At 37.9% G+C, this 21,534-nt stretch overlaps 1 protein-coding gene across 4 annotated transcripts in view; it reads right to left on the bottom strand.

The window, feature by feature from the left end:
- LOC149084727 (guanine nucleotide exchange factor DBS-like) overlaps positions 1-21,534 on the bottom strand; it is a 104,865-nt gene that overhangs the window by 39,117 nt on the left and 44,214 nt on the right. The window contains exon 1 of one of the 4 annotated variants that reach the window (XM_089235161.1): positions 15,986-16,004. The exons of the other annotated variants lie outside the window; for them this stretch is intronic. The gene's annotated coding sequence lies outside the window, so the exon portion shown is untranslated. Of the gene's footprint in view, positions 1-15,985; positions 16,005-21,534 lie in introns of those variants that run through there. 4 annotated transcript variants of the gene reach the window in all.

The following is a 21,534-nucleotide window of genomic DNA, read 5'->3' as shown; positions in this document are numbered from 1 at the left end:
ATGGTCACTCACTCGGTAACTCATACGGTCAGAGCAGCTGAAATGTCTGGGGCGGAATTTTCGGGGCGAAACGTATCAGGGCTGAAATTTCCGGATCCCGGCACCCACAGTATATCGAAATGCATAAAGAATTTCGTATTTTTCCTCGTTCTCGCGTTTTTCTTTGTTCCCCCATTTGCGATTATATCAAGCAAAGGATTATTTAGTCTTCCACAAAATCTCGGAATCGCTCTAATCATCAGTAGACACCCTGCGCAAGTGATGTCGTTTATGGGTAGCGAAAGGAGCCATTAATGGACAATAAAGAGCGAAATACCTGGAGCAGATCGACAGAAAACGCGGAATAAAAATGCCGAGATCTCATCGCAAAAGCATTACGATTGCGGGGGGGAGATGGAGTAGGAAAAAGAAGTCGCATTACGTGAAACATCACATCAGAGAAATACGTAACGTTCCAGACAGACGTTGCGTAAATGTAGCGTAATGTGAGTAAAAAAATACTCATCGGAACAAAAAGCGGAAGAATGGCCAAAACACACACAACACAGATATTCAGGAAGACACTACATGCTTGACTTGGCCTAAAACGCAATCTACTGACGAGCATTAGCTCTTTCTGTTTCTTTTTTTTTTGTGTCTGTGATGAAACTCACACGAGAATCACCGAGCATCACTAATCTAACTGAAGCACGTTACGCGTTTTCTTACGTGGACGTGTATCGACGTTCAAGTGAACGCTCTACACCACGAACAGATTAACTTTTTCTTTTTCCTGCAGAGCCATCTCCTCGCGTGTCTTGAGACTTGAGAAAGTCTTTCGGGAATTCATCGCAATTTAGAAGATTGTACGTAATACATACGTACCCGGGAGGCTTTAATGGGGGGGGGGGGGGTGAGAAAGAATACACACGCGTTTCACGTATTTGATGATTTATGTTTCACATAAACAAAACCCTTCGTTACTACGGGATATATCTGTCAAATCCTATGTCCGAAGTGTAGCCTTTTCCCGAAGTGGACAGACACTCAAAAAATGAGAAAAAGTAGGATGGGGAGGATACGCCCCCTCCAGACAACATAATCATAACATAATAAAAAAGAAATCCCTAAAAAAATTTTTTAAAGTTTTTAAATTAGTTTTTTTTATAGCTCTAGTTCAGTATTCTGTGAAATTGACATGAGCCAAAGCAAAATGACAGTAATGACAGTAAAAAACAATTTTTGGCAAAAAACAGTGTACTCGCAACCGCAGAAAATTCTTTTCTATCGTTCCTTACATTTTTTTTAAAATTCTTCCAACTCCAGCTTGTCAACTCTCTTCAACAAAGCACATCAAATTATGAATACATGTAGGTTTTTTTTTATGAATGACGCTCCTTCCAGATCACAGTGCAAAATGCACAAGATCCGCTGTAAATAGGCCAAGGTGAACTGGATGGTTTTACTGCGCTTTCCATCTTTCTTTTTAAAGGGATTTGTTTACATTTTTCTGATCAATACCTGTGTAATCATTTTTGACAAATGAAGCACTTTCACTTCTAGCTCGTTGCTGAAATATTGCACATTGTAAATATTGGTTATGCCTCTTCATGCCTTAAAAATACAGAAGACAACTGAATGCTATTGGGTAGCATTCAACTGCTTTGTAATGGAAACTGTTGCTTCACCTACACACAAAATGTGCACCACAATTTTTGATGATAAATGCTAGTTACTGGCAAAGATTCCAAGACCATGAAGTAGTAAATACAAAATTATTTTTTCCACCCAGACTGACGTTTTTAATGACTACTCTACTTGTTGAACCTTCAAACTAAGCAAATGAAAAATTAATAAACCGAATGATCCCCATACACCCCACAAATAACTTTGAAAATGATATAATTTATGCTTTGGCAGAATAATTAATTGCAATCGACAACATTTGTAATATTTGGCAACATATCGATGATTTACTGCTCAATTAAAACCAATTACGCGGATTTTGTTGATAGGATTTGGTAAAAAGGTAGGAAAAGTGGGACAAAAACCGAGAAAGTAGGACATTTTACCAAAAAGTAGGAAAAAGTAGGACGGGTGGAAGCCCTGCATTTTCCATAAGCACTTTGGTGCATGCCACCTGCCACACTCAGGGATAAAGGAGAGCATTTCCAAATTTTTTACGTTCGTGCCATCCTTTAGAATTTTAATTTTCTCGAGCAACGCTTGCCTGATCTCAAGGTACTCCAATGGCATCCTAAGTTGGCGTGAAATACTAGTTGGGAGTCACAGCCCTATTACTTGCGATGCGATTTTGTCTCTAAAATATGTCTTTTGGTTTAAGTTTTTCAAGGTTCCCAAGTCCTCTTTTCCTCGGTAACCAGTTAGGCTCTTTTACTCTAACCATCGTTTTGCCAGTGGAATCACTCGGCTATCGTTTACCAGTAAACTTACACAGCAACCGTTTTGGCAGTGGAATTACACATCGTTTATAGTGCTCTCACATCTCACACAGCTATCGTTTACAGTGGCATCACTCGGCCATTCTTTACCAGTGGCCTTACTCAGCCATCGTATGCCGGTGGCCTTACAAGACAGAGCCAGTGGCTCTATCATGTCAAATACATCCATTCCCAGCCATAATTTGCCAGTGTCTCCCTTACCTTACTTAGCCATCATTGCTGTAGTTAATTCGACCCAGTAGCCATTCGCCAGTAATTACCAACGGTCCCGTTGCCCTCTAACGGTCACATACTCACTCCCGAAAGTTGTGCGAATGATGGGGGGGGGGGGGAAGAAGTCTGATTCGCACTAAATAATTATGTCGGCATTTATTAAATCTTCGGCTCTGTGTGACACCCCTGGGACCCGCGACGCACACTTCGAGAAGAACTGCTGCCGAGGGCCGCGAAATGCCAGAGTCCGTTCCTGTTCCGATAAATAACAGACCAGGGGGTCTATTACGCTCATGTCGTTATGCCCGCGTTTCAAACGTGTTTGGGGTTTGCGGTGCATTGTGGGATAGATTTACGTCACCATCGCTAAAGGTTGATTTTTCTCACATCGTTACTAGCGATTTTCGCTATAGACATCGCTACGTGAAACGTTAACTAACGAGAACCGGAGACCACTCGTTATGTTCGCGTTACGGAAATAAACATGGCCGCTCGCGCGTACATTTTTCGATGGTGAGAGCAACGGAGACAAATTAGTTAGAATTGGAAATTATTCATTCATTATTAATTTATCAAGTTGTTCATTATAATGAATAATAATTCTCTGAATTACATTACTTAATTTAGTAACATGATTTAGAGACAGCATTATCGTTTAAAATGTTATCTGTACACATACTGATTGGAAAAAATTATTCATAGTGGTAAATCGTTATAAATTATTATACTCGGTACAAAGATAAATCACTCTACACAACGTTATTATTTTTTTTAATCTTGTATGGAAATGTCTTTATTCTAATCTTAAACTCATCTCAATATAAGAATATTATTTAACTGGTAAATCTCTCTATCGCGATGTTTTCAAGACATTTTGAAATTTGCTCAATATTTTTTTTACATCTCGTTCAAAATCGACGTCAATATATATTTAAACGTCTCCAGATTTTCCCCTTCTTAATTCGTTTAATAACATTGATATTTTGTAATATGAATTAAGTGTTGCTACTTTCTGTGCAGTACACAGAAGCGTAATGCAGTAAACACCATTACACACACACTATACTCTGTACACTATAAAAAATCAAAGTAAATTTTATTAATCAACAAATAAATTTTTTCTAATCCTTGAGTGCATTTTCTGATCGGAGTATAAAAAAGATGTCAACAACAGTGTAAATTTGGTGGTACTTCATTTTCATGTGTGAAACAAGAAAACCAATTTTCTAATTAATGATGTAAATAAAAGGTTACTTGTTCTTGATTTTGACTTAATATCAAGACGGTAGATAAATGTGTTAAAAACATGGTAAGATATATTTTTGATAGTCGTTTTGGAAATTCATAACATCATTGAACTTCAATAGAAAATCATTTTTTAAACGTAATAATTTAGAAAATTTCCCCGCGCCAGTATCATGTGCGTGCATAGCCTACCTTTTTCTCAAATATTTGATGAAAATAAAAAAAATCCGGATGAATTAAAAAAAATGCAGCGTAGAAAATTAGGGACAACCAACACACACTAACGCGTACAAATAAATAAAATAATAATAACGCACGTGCTGCAGCACTCGTTGATAGTGATGATGATTATCAGCAGCGGAGAAAATTATCCGATTGGTCCATCCCTTTCGGAGCTAACGCAACTCTCGGACCAGGGAGTTTTTCGTAAAATAGATAACGACATACCGCTGGTTGCTGAGAAAAATCAAGTTTTTGACGATGGTCGCTGAGATTTGCGTTATGAGGCTCGTTGAGAATTTGCGTTAAGGGCGTGACGTCACTAACGACCTCGCTGTATAACGACGTGAGCGTAATAGACCCCCAGCCATGAAACGCAGTTAGAATCACCCCCTTTATCACGATGATAATAAAAAATTCATTCTTCAATGATAACAATAAGAAAAATGAAACCATTTCTCAACCGATTAAATATTCTGGAATACACGCAGACATTGGCTGCACACTTATGTATATAATGCAGCAATAAGAAACTGCTCCAAGGCCATGAGGGGAAAAGCAGACCCTAATTCCTAATTGTGCAAATCTCCATGCACTTTCTCAACGAGGCCACACTTTCTAAGAAGATGAGCCGGTCAGAGGCATGATAAAATTGCCAGGAATCGTCAATTTCCTGGCTCCAGGGCGAATAAACTAGTTTATCGACACCTCGCTCGCTATACATAGCAGAGAACCGAGGGCTCGGGCCCGAGCCGAGACTGAGGCCAGAGCCTGGCAGAGAAAGTGGTCCTTCCACTTCTACTAGATCAAGGTCAAGACACGTGATGTAGGAAAATAATTCAAGATTATGAGGGGAAAAAATAACTTATTTATTCCTTTTGTCTAGAGTGTGACGTCATCGGATGACACAAGATGGTTTCTTTTCCTATTCAAGTGCGATGAGGATATTGTGATGGCAATAATATTCACTTCTTTGTTGCCTGTTTTTATGCCGGTACCGAACGTATGTGACAAAAATGGAAAATAAAGAGAAGAGGCGTAGTTTGTGCAGTAGAAACAACAGGAAACAAAACAGAAACAACACATGCGCGCATCCCGTACCTGTGCAAAGAAAAACCTGATTTTTTTTTCTTTTTCATACGAATGTTCATTTTGTGCATCCTCTGCAAAAACTTTCCCGTGAGTTTCGTAACAGCAGTGAAAAGTTTGCTCAATGTAATCGATTCGAAGCTATAAATATCCGTGATGTAAATATTTTCCTTCACAATTTCACTGGAAAACTATAAACTACACACTCCTGCTGTTTCATGACCTTCTAAAGCAGCGTTTCTTAACCTACGGTCCGAGCAGGGCTGGAACTGGGGGAGGGGCAACTGCCCCGGGCGGAAAAATTTAAGGGGCAGCAGTTTCAGGTGGGAACAAAGAACACCGTTATAGAATTATCGAATTTTAAAGTTGTGGGGCGGCAAAAATCCTAGTTACGGTCCAGAGTTGGTTGGTCAGCGATAAAGGTACAGGTGGTCGACAGGCAGACTTGATTATTTTAATTCTAACTAAATTAAAAATGCTTTTATTGATATCAGAAAATTTAGGGGTGGAGGGTACTTTTTTTTACATTTGAAGTCTACTACTACTTACCAGTACACGGAACTCGAAACATTCTTCTGCGGGAATTTCTAACTAATTGGTACATGCAAGAACATGGTGTGTGTGGCCCTAACATATTTATGTTGCGAAAATTATGCATGTTTCGGGTTGGTTATACTACTACTACTAAACCACACATGAACCTCGTCCATATTCGTCTGCGGAACTTCTAAAGAATTGGTACATGTTGGAATGTGTGTGTCAGTGTTGTGAACCCAACGTGAAGTTTGTTTCTATGAAATCCTTGTAATATGTAGTGCTACTAGTGAAGTGTAATGATTGAATGCAATACACGTGACTTCAAAAAATTATTTTATTAAAGCGAAGTGACATTCTCAGGCACACCGCCAGATCCCTAAATTGCAGCGTAGTTCCCGATCACTTCGGTTGCCGCGGCACATCTCCAGATAACTTCAATGACCCACGGCACATTTCTAGATCACTTCAATGACCCGCGGCACATTTAAAGATCATTTAACTGGTCCACGGGTTTTTTCTTCAGATCATCTAAGTGACCCACGGTACATTTCCAGATCACTTAAGTGACCCACGGTACATTTCCAGATCACTTAAGTAGCTTGCGGCACATTTACAGATCACTTGAGTGACCCGGGACACTGTTTCAAACCAATTAAGACTGAAGAACCAAAGAAACCACACTGTCCTGAAGGATAAGCATCCTTGCCCTAATAGGTATCGAAAATGACGCCATATACTAGATCACAATGACTGTCAGAGAAAGGGTCCATTGCCTGGATCCCGCAGCTTGAGCCTTAAGGTCCCAACTGCAGGATGCGGAAACTACTACTGCTTTAAAGTTGTATTGTAAGTCATCCGCTCAAACAAATGTCAGAGTCAAAGGGTTCCATGATTTCAAAAAGATTGAGAACCGAGGGTCAATAGGGCAATGACTCTCAACCTAGAGTCATAGGGCAGTTCTTGAGATCCTATAATATTCTAAGGGGGACCACGATGAAAATAATTGGGAACCTTCCTTCCCCCCCCCCCCCCCGATGAAAACTGGTTGAGGGTTTGTTGTGAAAAAAATACATTTATGCGGAAAAATAACGTTTTTTTTTAACCTTATCTTATGACAATTTCAATTAAAAAGACATTTATTGTAGTTGAAATTTTTTCCAGCATATTTAATATGGCGAGGAAAGTGTGACCACTTTCAGAATGCAGCAGAATCTATATATATAAAATTGATTTTCTGTCTGTGTGTGTGTGTCTGTTCTCTATACAAATCTACAATTTTAGATCGATCGTCGCCAAATTTTGCATATATACCAAATGGGACCCGACTTGAACGATAGGCTACTTTAAAATTTCGTCAGATCAGGGCAAATGCCCCAAATGGGCAAAAACACTGTCCGGCAACAACGGTTTTTGGGCCTCAACAATCACTTTCCGAACGTTTACTTTGGTTACTGTGGTTCCCTAGCAATGCGTTTCAGACGTGTATATGCATTTACAATATATCTTCGCATCAGCCAGCTGTTAAAAACCTTTGTAACACTGTTTTAGTACAGGCATCTTCAACCGTGGTGCTCGTGAACCCTATGGTAGTAATTAATGAAGTATGTAAGAGTGCGCCGCTGTGGTGGTCGAGTGGTCATAATGACGGACTCGCATCGTGAGGATCCGGGTTCGAACCCCACCGTCGCCATAGTGGTGGTCGGCTGAAGTTGGTTTCCTGTGGTTCCCAACTTCGAGGCGCAAATGCGAGCCCATCTCCACATTGAAAAGTCTCGCCACAGAGAGCAACAGGCCTACAACGATTAATTATTCAATCATTACACTTCACTCATAGTTAGAAAAAGTGGTGGTAGATGGCAGCACTACACATAACAAGCATTACACAGAAACAAACTTCACGTCAGGTTTCACTACACGTACACACACATTCCTGCATGTACCAATTCGTTAGAGGTTCCGCAGAGGAATATGGACGAGGTACATGTGTGGTTTAGTAGTAGTAGTATCTAAGAGTGCTCGAAGCTTAAGCGTGATCCGTTGTCTCGATCGAGACGACCCCATTTAAGTTGAACATATAAGTTTGGATCAAATGAAAATAAAACAGTGGTTATAATTTGGTTCGTTTTTGTATGAGTGCGGCGACATTTTTATGTAGAGGTAGAGCGAAGATAAAGAAGGTAACCCCTACTGGGGAATGGATTTGCCTTAGGTTATTGATGGGCATACTCAGGCCTGCTTAGAGATTCCATCCGGCCCGTCGCAGATTTTAAATAAATAGAAAAGAAATCTTCAATTTCAGTGTTAAAAAAAATAATGGTGGTGGCAGTGGGGGGAAGGTTTGCTCTTGTGTAAAGTATAGCTATGAGAATCCGAATAGAAATGAAAAAAATTGCATATCCAAAAAATGAAATGCACCTTAATAAACCTGTGGTGTTTGGCCAGAACAAACTCCAAAATCACAGTTTTGAGATATAAGCATTTTCATTGCCATTTAAAAATCAAAAATAAATCGTACACACAAATACAAATAAAAATATCATACATAAGCATGTTGTTTAGCCGTACGCACGTATTTGTGCATTTATCTCACTTCTAATTAGTTATAATTAGCAAGGCTTACTTTTAGATCGAAAAGCCATTTTTTGGAGATATCATGTTCTGACCAAACATCACAGAAATATGCATGAAATTAATAAAATATACAGTGGAACCGCGTTTATAGCAGGGCTATATAGTAAGGGCTGTTCCTTTGAAGTCGTACTTTCCGCCTTGGATCAGTGAGTGTGATTTCGGAGCTACTGCGTTACGTCATTACTCAAACACTTTTTTTTTTAGAAGACATCAGCACACGAGAAACGTACTCTTTTTTTTTTTAAATTGTAGTTGCTCATTTTACTGTTTCAAGTGAACGATGTCTTGTTCATGGCGCTGTTTTAATGTCACAAGTATGAGCGTGTGATATTTTTAGAAAAAAATCCTTTTATAATCTACAAGTTTAAAAAAAATGAATTAAATCAAAGAAATAGTTGGTAAGTATTAATGTCTTTTGATATTAGCATTCAAAATATGAATAATTTAAAACATTTTATACTAGGATTTTTTTACATATTTGCTTGCCATGTTTTTATGTTGCAGTTGCATTAGTAATAACGAAGTCCAAGGCTTCTAGAAGCTACACCTAATTCAAATGAAAATAATTCCAATGATAATCAAAAATTACCAGAAAGTTCGAAAGATAATTGAAACTGTGTGTCTCGAGTTGGCTCTCAATCAACCAATAAAAAATTAATTAACGTACGTGATTCAACTAAAATAGAAAAATATTCTCAGTGGAAGTTACCTCAAACAAATGCAAAGTTTCTTATTTTGAATTTGAAATAGCTGAGAAAAGCAAACCAATGTGAATAGGCGGATACTGATGACAATAAAAAATATAATTTCGAAAAAAATTCACTGAAATGGGCAGCACACGGTGATTACAAACTATCGTAATTGACATGCAGGGTAGCAAAGGGGGCGGACTCGGTCAATACCTCCTAGATAGCATACAGACGTAGTATCTAGGAGGTGTTGACTTGGTTTTGTTTGAGCAATGACGCATGCATGACGTCAGCTAGTACCGACTCCTTCCGCGTCATGAAACAGTCTGTATTATATAGTCCTGAGTTTGTACGACGTTCAAGAGGCCGGGTCAAACGTCATGTAAAGGCGTAAATCACACAACTGACTAAAAAAATGACCCTCCCCCCCCCCCCCACAACAGACGTATAAATATTATAAAATTTGATATTTTCAATTCCATCTCCAATTCTGCATGACAAAAAATAATTTCAATCATACGCGAGGGAAAAAAATTAAATAAAAAAAAATCACATTTCAAATTGCTTATAGAAATAAAATTGGGCAGAGCATTTATCTTTGCATTTATGTCGATTGATAATATAGTATTCCTTTGAAGGTAAAGAAAAACAATAGTTTAAACTTTTTTGACGCAGTCAAAAAGCAAACAAACGACCAGGACTGAACAAAATTTCACTGGAAATGATCAAAAGAACTGATACTGGGGGTGAGAGTGTACTGTATGTCTATTTTGGCAGAGGCACTCTCTAAATGCTCACAATCAATACCTTCTAAAGCAGAAGCCTGCTCTAGAAGGTGTTGTCACAATGGACTTTTCCACACTCTGGGGGATAATGCTGAAAACATTGAGAAGAGAAAAATGAAATTCTGAAAGTACATACGGCCGTCTTTTTCAAAAAAAATTCAAACCCGTTTCTTTACACTTAAGTTTCTGGACACTTAAGTGATTTGTTTATTGCTTGTTTCAAAGACTACGCAAACTCAGCGAGCCTAAATGGTCATCTCAATGGCTATTTTCGTATATGAGAACAATCACCATAAAATTTATGGCTTTTTCGGTGACAATATTCAAGAACTGTTTCAGGAACGCGTTCTCACTGTCAACGAAACTGCGCGCATTTGATGGATGTAAATGACGTTTTTTTTTAACGATTTGGGGTTCGAGTCGAAGTGGAAACGTCGAACAATTGAGGTCTTGCGTCGAATAAATTTTAACATTAAAATGTATAGGTGAATATAGCATATGTTTTTAAGACGGATGCGAGCTCCGATTCTAGCTGACGCATGCAAACCCGACCCAATGATATATCGCCGTCAGTCAACTACATTTCTAAAATCATATTATAACGGAATTATCTAAATACCAAAATATCATTCAAGATCAATCAAGTTCAAGCTCAGATAGAGATAAAAAAACCAGCAACTCAAAACACTAGAGCTCGGGGAAATCCACTCCCAAACCATCTAAGATGCATGGAAGCTGCGGTTCTAGCTCACACATGCACTCCCAACCCGATGGGATAACCCCGTTGTCAACTGGACCTCGAAGCTAAATGAAAACCGAAATTTAGAAGAGAAAGAAAAGCTAAATAATAACCCAGAGGCAACGAAATATCAATGGAAACTGCCAATAGTTTCCGATTGGCACCGTATTCCTCAGGCACACGGGCTGTTACGCTGATTATGGAAAACATCGGATGAAAAAATACGGCCTAAAATGCATAGCAGATTTTCAGAAACCGATCCTGAAGGTACTCATTCCGATGTACATGGTACTAACCATCTCGTGAATCTACTCTGGAATTCCTACTTACGTAACCGATTGGCTAATATTGCCATCTGGCTTGTTGTATGGAAATTACGCTTTAATTTATACACGAATTAACAATGGTATATTAAACACTTGGAAAAATTTTACGGCCAACTGTCCAAGTTCCTCTGTCGAAAAAAATCAAGTTCATTATTATTAAGAATGTGTATATTTATGAGACTAATACAATGAAACAAATATGGTGTCATTGTTTGATAACAATTGCGACCGAAGCCAAACGTCGTATTAATGTGTAGGTCGCATAACTGAGCGACGTATAAACCAGATTCCACTGTACTTGTTTATTTTAACAATTGCAAAGGATAAACTATTGTGTCTCATTTGCAATGAAACCATGGTAATGTTCGAAGAATACAACATGTCCTATCACTACTTCTATAAGTACGAAAATTTCAATTATGAATCAATGTCAGAGTTTGGCCCCGCAAAACACTTTTTCTCTTTGTTCTTTTTGGCCCGCTATTTCTTCCTATCACTGCCCTAGGTAGTCGCTCGGAAGCACGTGGTATGAGATGGCGTACAATGTAACAGTATCATCTGGTAGGTAATCGGTTGTCTTTTCATCTGCGTCTGCGGAATGTTTGCGCGTAACAAGACATCAGCGACATATTTAAAGTAAGTGGCGTTTGGGCGTAGTTCCAGAGAACTTAAGCGGCCCACGGTGCAGATCCACTGTACTCAAGTTACCCGTTGCATAGTACTAAATAACAGAAGTGGCCCACGCCACATTTCCTGATTACTCAAGTGGCCCGCGGTATAGTTCCAGAGCACTTAAGTGGCTTGTGACACTTTTCCAAATAATTTAACTGGCCCGTAACACGTTTTCAAATCAATGAAGTGGCCCACACTCTCCTATAAAGGTTGGGCACCCTTAACCAACATCAAGTCTATGCCCAGGTGAGGGTTGCATTTCTTATATACCTTCGCTCTATCTCTGCACAAAAATGAACCAAATTACAACAACTGTTCCGTTTTCATTTGATTCACCCTTATAACTAAGAAGGAAACTATTAGTCAAATTAGTCTTTGCTCAAGCGTTAGTCATAATCACCACACACGCATATAACGTTTATTTTTTTGATGTCGAGTACATCAGTGATCGAAACTCGTTTGCAGACTGTCCAGTCATTGCGTAATCAATATATCCACTATCACCCGCGTAGGACGAAAACTTCACCTACCCAAAATATTCATCCATACATAAATTAATTATTATCGCTAGTAAATATGCACGAGCTACCCTCAGTAGTATTAGGGCGTGGTGCTAATATGAATTAATGATGGATAATACATATAATGATATCATCCACTTTAAGGGTTAATGATTGGCGTAACGAGGTCACTAGACAAGGAACGGGTCAATTTCGCGACAACACACCTGATGTCAACAAGCTCTATGTATCATAGACAACGCACTGAATTTTCTTCATATTCAGAACACTTATGGTTCAGAACAGAAGCATATCTATAAGGAAGGGGGGGGGGGGTTATAGCTTAGACCCGAGTGTGGCCAGATGTCCCGGTTTTGGATAATAAATGCACTGTCCCGGAAAGTGCTTTCGAAACCCGCTTGTTATTAATTTACGTAATCAAATGTTAAATACTTTAAATTAATTTTTAGCTTCGATTCCAATGGACTGTCAACAACTCTGCCGCAAGTTTGGACGGAATATGTATCTTGCGCCTCGTAACGGTACAGAGTGGTCAACATGGCATCCAAACTTAGGGCTGCCCGTATGAGACGAGGGTCACAGCGCGAAAATAATCTCGGGGATCCTTCGTAGAAAGATTGATTTTCGATAATTCGCTATATTATTCGGAATATCATGAAAATTCTCATGGATTTGGAGCAGCCACATGGCTTTGTTGTACAAAATTATTTTTCACTTTTGATAATTTTTGTCGCATCACGGTCATTTTCTGCACACGAGGGCTAATTAGACCAGGACCTACAATTTATTTTTCACAATTAATATTTTCTATTATAGCGAATAGATCTCACACCTCCACACGAAATGCTTTGCCCAAGCTCGAATACATATTCACAATATGGTCTAAACCGGTGTTCCTCAACATTTTTCTATTTGCGGACCGATGAGATTGGGCGGACAATTTCGCGAACCGGCGGAAGAAAAAAATTATAAATTGAATAAAATTTCCCGACTTTGAGTTATTATATTTTACCATGAGAGAAACATCGTTATAAACTAGAGCCCCCTGCCGACCAAAATAAAAACGAAACTACTATGTTGTAATACTTCTAGTAAAATTGGTTGCTGGTTTTAAACCGGTAGGAAGTATGAAAATGAACAGTATATGTGTATTATAACATTTTTTTTTTTCTATTTTCATGATACACACCGGTGTAGTTTTTATGCGTCATCGGTTGCCATGCTCTTATACTGACGTTTTTGACACACAATAGCAGAAAAAGAAAAAATTCAAAAGCACTGGGGCTCCTGCTGCCACCTATCAAATGAAAACAGACTAATTGTTATAATTTTTCAAGTTAAATTGGTTGGGGGTTTCATATCGGTGTGCAGCGTGCAAATAGAAAGTACATGGCATATAATAGCGTATGTATATATTTTATTTTCATGCTAGATATTGGTGTAAGTTTTAAGCGCCATAGTACCGGTTAATATGTTTTCATGTTTAACAAAAAAAATATTTCGGCAAACATAAAAATGTAATAACAGATATAATACAGATTGTCCCGTAATGCTAGCACGGCCTTTTTATCTTATCAACTGTCCATCGTAGAGGTATGATTCCATTTCATAAAATGCTCAACGGGCGTTCAAAAATTACCCTGTAGCAGTTTTGAGAGTGGAAATACAGTTTGTCACGAATTAGAAATCCACATTTTTATACGGTCCCCGTGTGGCCCAATTATAAAGTGGTTGCCCTGTTTCACTTGATGCCATCAAAAAAAGTTCCATGTTTCTAAGTGAAATATTTACAGAGGAATTCGAAAAAGGAGGAAATTTAGGAAAGAACAGTGTTAAATGCGGGTAAAACGGTTTTTCCTTTTCCCATTTCGAATTCACATATCTCTGTAAATATTTCACACTTAGAAACATGAAATTTTTTAGATGGCATCAGGAGAGACAGGGCAAGAACTTTATAATTGGGCTCTTGAGCACACGGGGACCGTATAAAAATGTAGATTTTTTTATTTCGTGACGAACTGTATTTCCACTCTCATAACTGCTACAGGGTAATTTTTGAACTCCCGTTCAGCATTTTATAAATTGGAATCCTACCTCTACGATGGACGGTTGATGAGATAAAGGCCGTACTTGCACTTACGGGACACCCTGTATATTTCGCAAAAGAATTACATCGGCATGCAGCATGAAAATAAACAATACAGTCAAACCTCATTAATAGGTCACATTTTAGAGCAAAGATATCGGCCCGTAAGTGGAGTGACCTGATAAACGGAGTAAGCGATGATCTTGCTACTTCCGATTCCCCATTGATGCATTCATGCACATAAAACCAATTATTCAAATGAGTTTGAGTTTAGTCTTGGAAATTTGTTAATTTAAGTTAATTAAATTAATTTATAGTATGTACCTGAATTTTTCTTTCATCCCAAGATCGTGGAATTTTGCAAAAGCCCAAGATAGGGGTCATTATGACTGCGGTAGACTTTCTATAATTTTATGCTAAAAAACTATCCCAGTAGTAATAATAAAAAAACGGTTCTCAGGCCATCAAAATGTATTGAAAGGAATAAAAATTTCATTTATTCAACCAGCAATTATTGATTAAAATATAGCAATTATTGATTAAAATATAGCAATTATTGATTAAAATATAGCAATTATTGATTAAAATATAGCAATTATTGATTAAGGTATCCGACTACCTTTCTTGTCACTTTTCTTTAAAATGGTTCTGGAGTGAACTTTAAATACATTTTTTGATAGAAAGTGTCTCGAAATGGTGAAAACAGTGACAAATTTTGGTCTATCTATTATATTTTCTATGAAAAAGTCGTTTTTATGTCAAATTTTAGGCAAAATTCATGTGATATTCGAAACACTATTGCAAAAAATTTTATTAATGAAATGCTTTATAATTTTCACAGTGCATTCAGCTAGTAATGTTACAGGTTATGAATCAAAATTTAAGGGATTGCATGATATGTTCATAAGTTACACCAAAATATATTTAAGTACGTGTGAATTTTTTGGAATTTCATCCTACATTTTGTCTATAAAACACTGTAATTTAAAAAATATATGTGATAGACCTTAGATTTTGGTTCATAACCTCAACAATATATAGCAAAATATCACATTAAAATTTCGTAAGGATGCAATGAATCGATTTTTACAAATCATGTCACAAACTCAAGTAAAATGTCAAAAAAATGTCATTCTTCGTAAAACGCGTTTAAGTCTTTATTCGCGTATTACTTGTATGCAAAAACGCAACATTAAAGTGAACGTAACTTTGATTCTAAGCATCATATAAAAAAAAACAAGGCCCGTTTTGAAATCACAACAAATAGGGCTTTTATAAAAAATAAAAAAATGAAAATCCATATTTTCTTCCAAAATAACGTTTTCAACGTAGTTGGATATCTTAAAATATAGCAATTATTGATTAAAATGTAGCAATTATTGATTAAAATGTAGCAATTATTGATTAAAATGTAGCAATTATTGATTAAAATATAGCAATTATTGATTAAAATGTAGCAATTATTTATTAAAATATAGCAATTATTGATTAAGAGTTCAAAAACCAATTTACGTTCATTCTTCTTTTGCAATCATTTGATGATGAGAGCAATGATAAAGAGCAAGGCTGCAATACCTAACGAAACACACATTGGCGATAAACGATGGAAAAATGACGTAACGATATTATTTTCATGACACACATGTTGCCTAATCCCCCACTTTCGAAAAAAAAGGTAGAGTTTTCAAAATTTATAGAAAACACAAAATTGAAAGGAAAGAATATCAAGAAATTTCTTCCGATACATAAAAAAAAAATTGATTGATAAAATTTAGGGTCGAATTAGTCATACTTGCCGGTCCCTCTCAACGCGTGCGTCCACCTGGTATGGCCTGGGAGCTCCAGGCGCGGATAGGACCTCGTATTAATGAGACTAAAACTGAAAAAAAAGTAATGATAACGTTTAATTTTGTAACAGATCCTAAATTATTACATTTAATAGGGGGAAATGCATAAACGTAAAAATTGGGTCTCTGTCTCAGGGCTTCCTTCTATCTCTTAGAGTCGGGCCCATTAACCGCCCTTAAATGGAGGGAGAGCGGGCACGATCGGTAGAACGGTAGGTAAACCACCGATAATTTGCGAAAACTCGTTGAGCTCATCGTGTGCATTATATGAAGAATTTCGGTTTCTAAGAAAATTGTTGGCGGCGTACTTTGACAAAAGTGATCTCTTAAACGGAGTATGGAGACGCATTATCAGGAATTTAATAGCATGAAAATGCCATAAAAGACAACCAGGTTTTTTAAAAAGTGATCCAGTAAGCGGAGTAACGATTTTTCTGGATGACCCACTAACAAGGTTTGACCGTAAATGACATCATATCACATATTGTTGATTTCCATGCTGCACCCCGGTATAAAACCAATAGTCAATTTTACTTTATAACAAATAGTTTTGTTCTTATTTAATAGGTAGCAGCGAAAAGTTTCTATATTTCGATCAATATTTATGTGCATTTCTCTTCTGTACAAAAATATTGGAACTGGAAAACAAATAGAATTCGAACGAACTCATTCATTAATGTTCTAGGCAACATAAATTATCATTCTAACGTCATCATTTCATTCATATAGCATCAACATCTGTGGATTTCCATTACCCCATGTTTTAAATTTAAATCTCGAGGACGTGGGTCTGGTAACTCCCGGGAATGAAATGTACTTCTCCAGCCAGAATTCTCATTTCTTCTGAACTTTAACCATCACTCGATGGCGTAAGATGACTCTTTGACTATTATCATCCCCATCTTTCTTTTATACCAGCAATGGCTTTGATGCACTACTGCAACTAATTAGCAGAGCGATGATGGAGAGAGCGTATGTGCTGTTATAGGCTTATGTACGTATGTATCCCAATGTACGGAATAAATTCAGCAAAATTTGTATAGCCCACAGGCGGTAAAACCATAAATCCGCCTCCCGCTTAGGGCTATGCACACACGAGATATCAGCGAAGTCTGCGTCCATCCCGTCGGTTATTATGACATTTATGATTACAGTGCATGAAGGATTGACAAAAGGACCGAAAATAACGTTCACAGACTGCTCATCCCTCCGTAAAAATGACCCGAATTTTCACTGGACCGCTGAATTGAATGAGGTGCAGAGTGGAGTACGGTGTGCGTGGCCGGCGAGAGTCCCGCGATCAATACGAATCCAGGAATGGTCGCAGCAGTGCTGTGCTGTGTGTTGTCTCGTGACAGGGAGCATTCATCGATTCAAACAACGGACCATTCAACAACGCTGTACACAAAGCAAAACAAAATAAAAGACGGATCCGTGAGAGATTGCGAAATCAAGATTATGATGGCGAGGCACTATAGCACCAATTTTCCTATGAGAGGCGAAATCGTTACGCCCGACTGTTCAGTGGCGTAACAAAGATGCGGTATTATAATAATAAGAGGAGCAATAACTACGTCTTATTACACTGTTCTTTTTTTTTGTTCCTTCTCTTTGCTTCAGGGAGATGTTACGATGAGGAAGTACATATTATACATGTTACAGCGATTTTTTTTCGTAAACATGGAATGTTGACCTTCCCAAGGATACGGTCACGGTAACGACCTCGTATCTGATGGCGAATACAACAATGATAAAGCCACTTTTTAACATTTTTTTTTGTATTGATTTAACTGAAATACAAAAATTAACAGCCATTGTCAGAACTCGGAGCATTCATCTTATACGGATTAAGGTAATGTGAAAGATTGTTTGGAAAGTATTGCACATAGCCAATTAATGTTTAAGAGCGTATTGTAGCCGAAAGCATGGTTTGAAGAAATTATTAGGACCGAAAGAATTGTTTGAGACACAAAAATATTCAAGTGAAACTCGGATGACTAGATTTAGCAGTTAAATATCACCACTAAATAATTTTTAAAATTTATTGCACAAATTTAGAGGAAACACTGGTTTGGAGATCATTGCTTCATGGCCCGTATGACCGCAAAGCTATTATAATAGGTAGGGGTCCTTGGCACCCCCAGGTTAACTTATCCGCCATCTTTGAGCGAAGTGTGACGTCAGTATTATCCCTATAGCCATGTGTGAAATTCTACAGAAATGCTTTCTTAGGCAGTCATTATGTTAATAGTCACCGTATTTTGATCTATTTTCACAGTCCTAATATTTAGCAGCCTGGTGCGGTCAAGGGCCCTCATATACTGTAACTAGGTTCATAGGCTGGAATCTGATGTGTCCCCAGGCCAGGATTTTTTATTGGTCATTCTATAACATTTCTTGGTTGATTTTAACTCTTTAATAAATTTAACTCTTTCGGTAAAAAATATAATGGAATTCATCGTGGATTAGGGTGGTCAGAGGCCCAAGTTTTTAAGGAGAATCCTGATTTTTGACCATTAAGTGCACTTTCCTTTCTCGTGCCTATAAATTTTGCACAGAAGAAAAATACACATAATTTTTTGAACCCTATTGGATACTGCTGCCACCTATTGAATAAAAATTACTCTATCTGTTAAAGTTCTTAAAATAAAATGGTGGTTGTTTTTAAACTGATGAAAATTAACAACATATGGTATGAAACTATGAAATTTTTATCTTTATGCTGCATAACGGTGTAAATTTTATGTGCCTAAATATCGGTTACTATGAACTTATGTTTGCTGCAGGAAATCCTTCTGTAGCAAACTTAAAACGACAGTGATCGATATTAGGGCGCATAGAGTTTATGCTGGTATGCAGCATAAAAATGAAAAATTTATAGTTTGGTACCACATGTCGTTCATTTTCATGTTGCACATCGGTTTAAAACAATTCATTTCAAGTATTATATCAGACAGTTTCATTTTTTTTTAAAATTCAATAGGTGGCAGTGAAGTTCCTAACTTGACGCGGTTTCCCCGTATTTATAATACCAAAATACAAATAAGAAATATAATTAGTCAGAAGGTTAGGAAATTTTCCTCCTAGAATTATTTTTTGCCGGTTCGCGAAAATGTTACGCGACTTCAACGGCCTGCAATGAGAAAAAGAGTTGAATAACACTAAACCGTACAAGGCACACACTTCAGTGCCAATAGATAATTTCACACAATGCTCTTTGAGAACTTATTCAAGATGTTCTGGTTTTTATCAGTGAATTTTCATTATGAAGCGGATTGTATGAGGATTTGTCCCGGTTTATCAATTATTTTCCAGCATGGTCCAGTTTCGTATTTCTTCCAAAATTTCGAGAAAAAAAAATTAAATCCCAAAATAAATATTTTATGTGCAAATAAATCAATTTTGTTTTAAAAGTTTTCAAAGTTTGTGCATAAATTCCGTGATAATATTTTTCGGGCATCTATTAATTCAAGTTACATGCCCAGTGAGGCGTGTAAATTTTTTCTGATATTTGCCCAGCCCTGCAAGGTACCCGAAAAAGCCCCAGCACAGCGTTTGGGAATCAAAATACCTCAAGCAAATGCAAACAAACCAGCTATCACGACAGACATGAGCAAGCGTCTACGGAATGTCTTAGAAAGAGAGATAAAAAAAATTCCATAAACGTCTCGTCATGGTCACAGCACAATAGAGCTCTTTAACTTTTATTTAAAAAAACAAACTATTCCAACAGACGTTGTAGGGGTGTCTCGCAGCCATAACGCATGAACTTGACCCCTTAAAAAAAGTAAAGATCTCACGGAAAAAAAAAATCACTACCGTTTTATTTTTTTTTCCCCTCTCTTGTCTCGGGTAATCGGATATAACAAGCCAATGACGTCGACAAAAGACCGAATTCCATAAAAATCCGTTCAGGTGGAACCAGAAAGTGATCACCGCGAATAACGCCAATAACGAGAGATGCCAATGGCCATGAGTTGGGGGAAACGGAGCGCATTTTTGTGAGGGAAGAACGAATTGGATAAAAAACATTTTACAGGGATGCAGCAGCAAATAGTAATGAAGAGAGTGACGACGACCTTCTGGGAAATGTATTTTGGTTTCCGGAGCTTAAGAAAAAAGATGAGGGAACGCGAAAGATAAGCAAGCAATTGGCGGAGGAAATAAAAACGATAAAATTAAAACTAACAAGAGATGCGCGAGAAGACGCACTTGGCAGACACAACCAAGACTTTTCTCCTCTCCATCTTATTTCTGCTTCAGCACCTTTTACAATCTTCCTCATTGACAAATACACATGCTACTGCCAAAACCCGAAATCGCCTGACCGGCCAATGGCCGGGCTGGGTTTTCGCCGGCCCCTATATTAGGGGCATAGGCGAATATAGAACAGTAAGTCGTGGCGGGGGGGGGGTGGGTACGACGATGATTACTGGGGGGGGGGGGTCGAATGATGATAATGATACAGTTCATATATGCGCATATACATTAGATCAGTCAGCACCTCCTTCGATGCTGGGGGGGGGGGGCATTCCCCAACCTCTCGTATCTTCACCCATGTATCTGGGCTGGACAAGTCCCAGGCTCACAGTTCGCCATGGGGACTAAAACTTGGTATTGTCATCTAAAATTTTCCTTGTGTCTTTACTAAACTGGAGGCTGAGAGCAGCAAAAAGTGTTTGGAATTTATAGCAGCATATCTGTCAACATGAGTGGCCGTTAGGAAGATTTTTTTTCCATGCTTCAGGGCTTGACAAATCCCAGGCACCAGATTGCCATGGCAACTAAAAAATTGGTATTGGCGCCAATTTTTTTTTTTTTTTTTGCGTAGTTACTAAATTGGAGTCCCAGAACAGCACAAAATGGTTGGAATTTATATCAGCATATCTGCCAACATGAAAGAGGGTCACTATGTCCCGGAAAACAAAAGAAACGTTATTTTGGACATACTTTTCTGGAATAAATTTTTTTTGTCTCCTAAAAGTTGTTCTGGTGCCTAGATTATTCAGCGATTTGTCCAGCCCTGCGAAGCATAGCTCTTAAGAAATTAGGCTGGCGTCTAATTTTTTTTTATTTGTCAAGCCCTGGAGTACAGCGTTCATGACATAGAAATGAACTCGCTTAAAAGAAATACAGACTCCATATTTCAAGATTTCATTATGGCCATTCTGATAACGATGTCAAATCAACCACAGATTGAGAGAAAGTTCGAAATGCGAATCGCTGAAAGATAATACCTCTCAATACAGATTGACAATTAAATTATAACATGAACATACCTTCGGTTTTAGCAAAGCAGTTCGATACCTTCAAGCGAAGCCTGAAACATGAAGCCAGAATGCGAAACATGCATGCGACACAAACCAAAAGCGTTAGCATCTCCCGAGCTCTTATACTGCCCCCACCTTTCGTCTTATCACTCACCACCACTATAATCACTCTCGAGATTGATTACCATTACATAACCAAATGATGGAGAAGTCACATCACTCAT

Source organism: Pholcus phalangioides, unplaced genomic scaffold, assembly GCF_987345545.1.
Source record: "Pholcus phalangioides strain wild (caught in Gottingen) unplaced genomic scaffold, Ppha-v1.0 ptg000008l_1, whole genome shotgun sequence".
Lineage (NCBI taxonomy): Eukaryota > Metazoa > Arthropoda > Arachnida > Araneae > Pholcidae > Pholcus > Pholcus phalangioides.
This window is presented reverse-complemented; position numbering and strand designations above follow the sequence as displayed.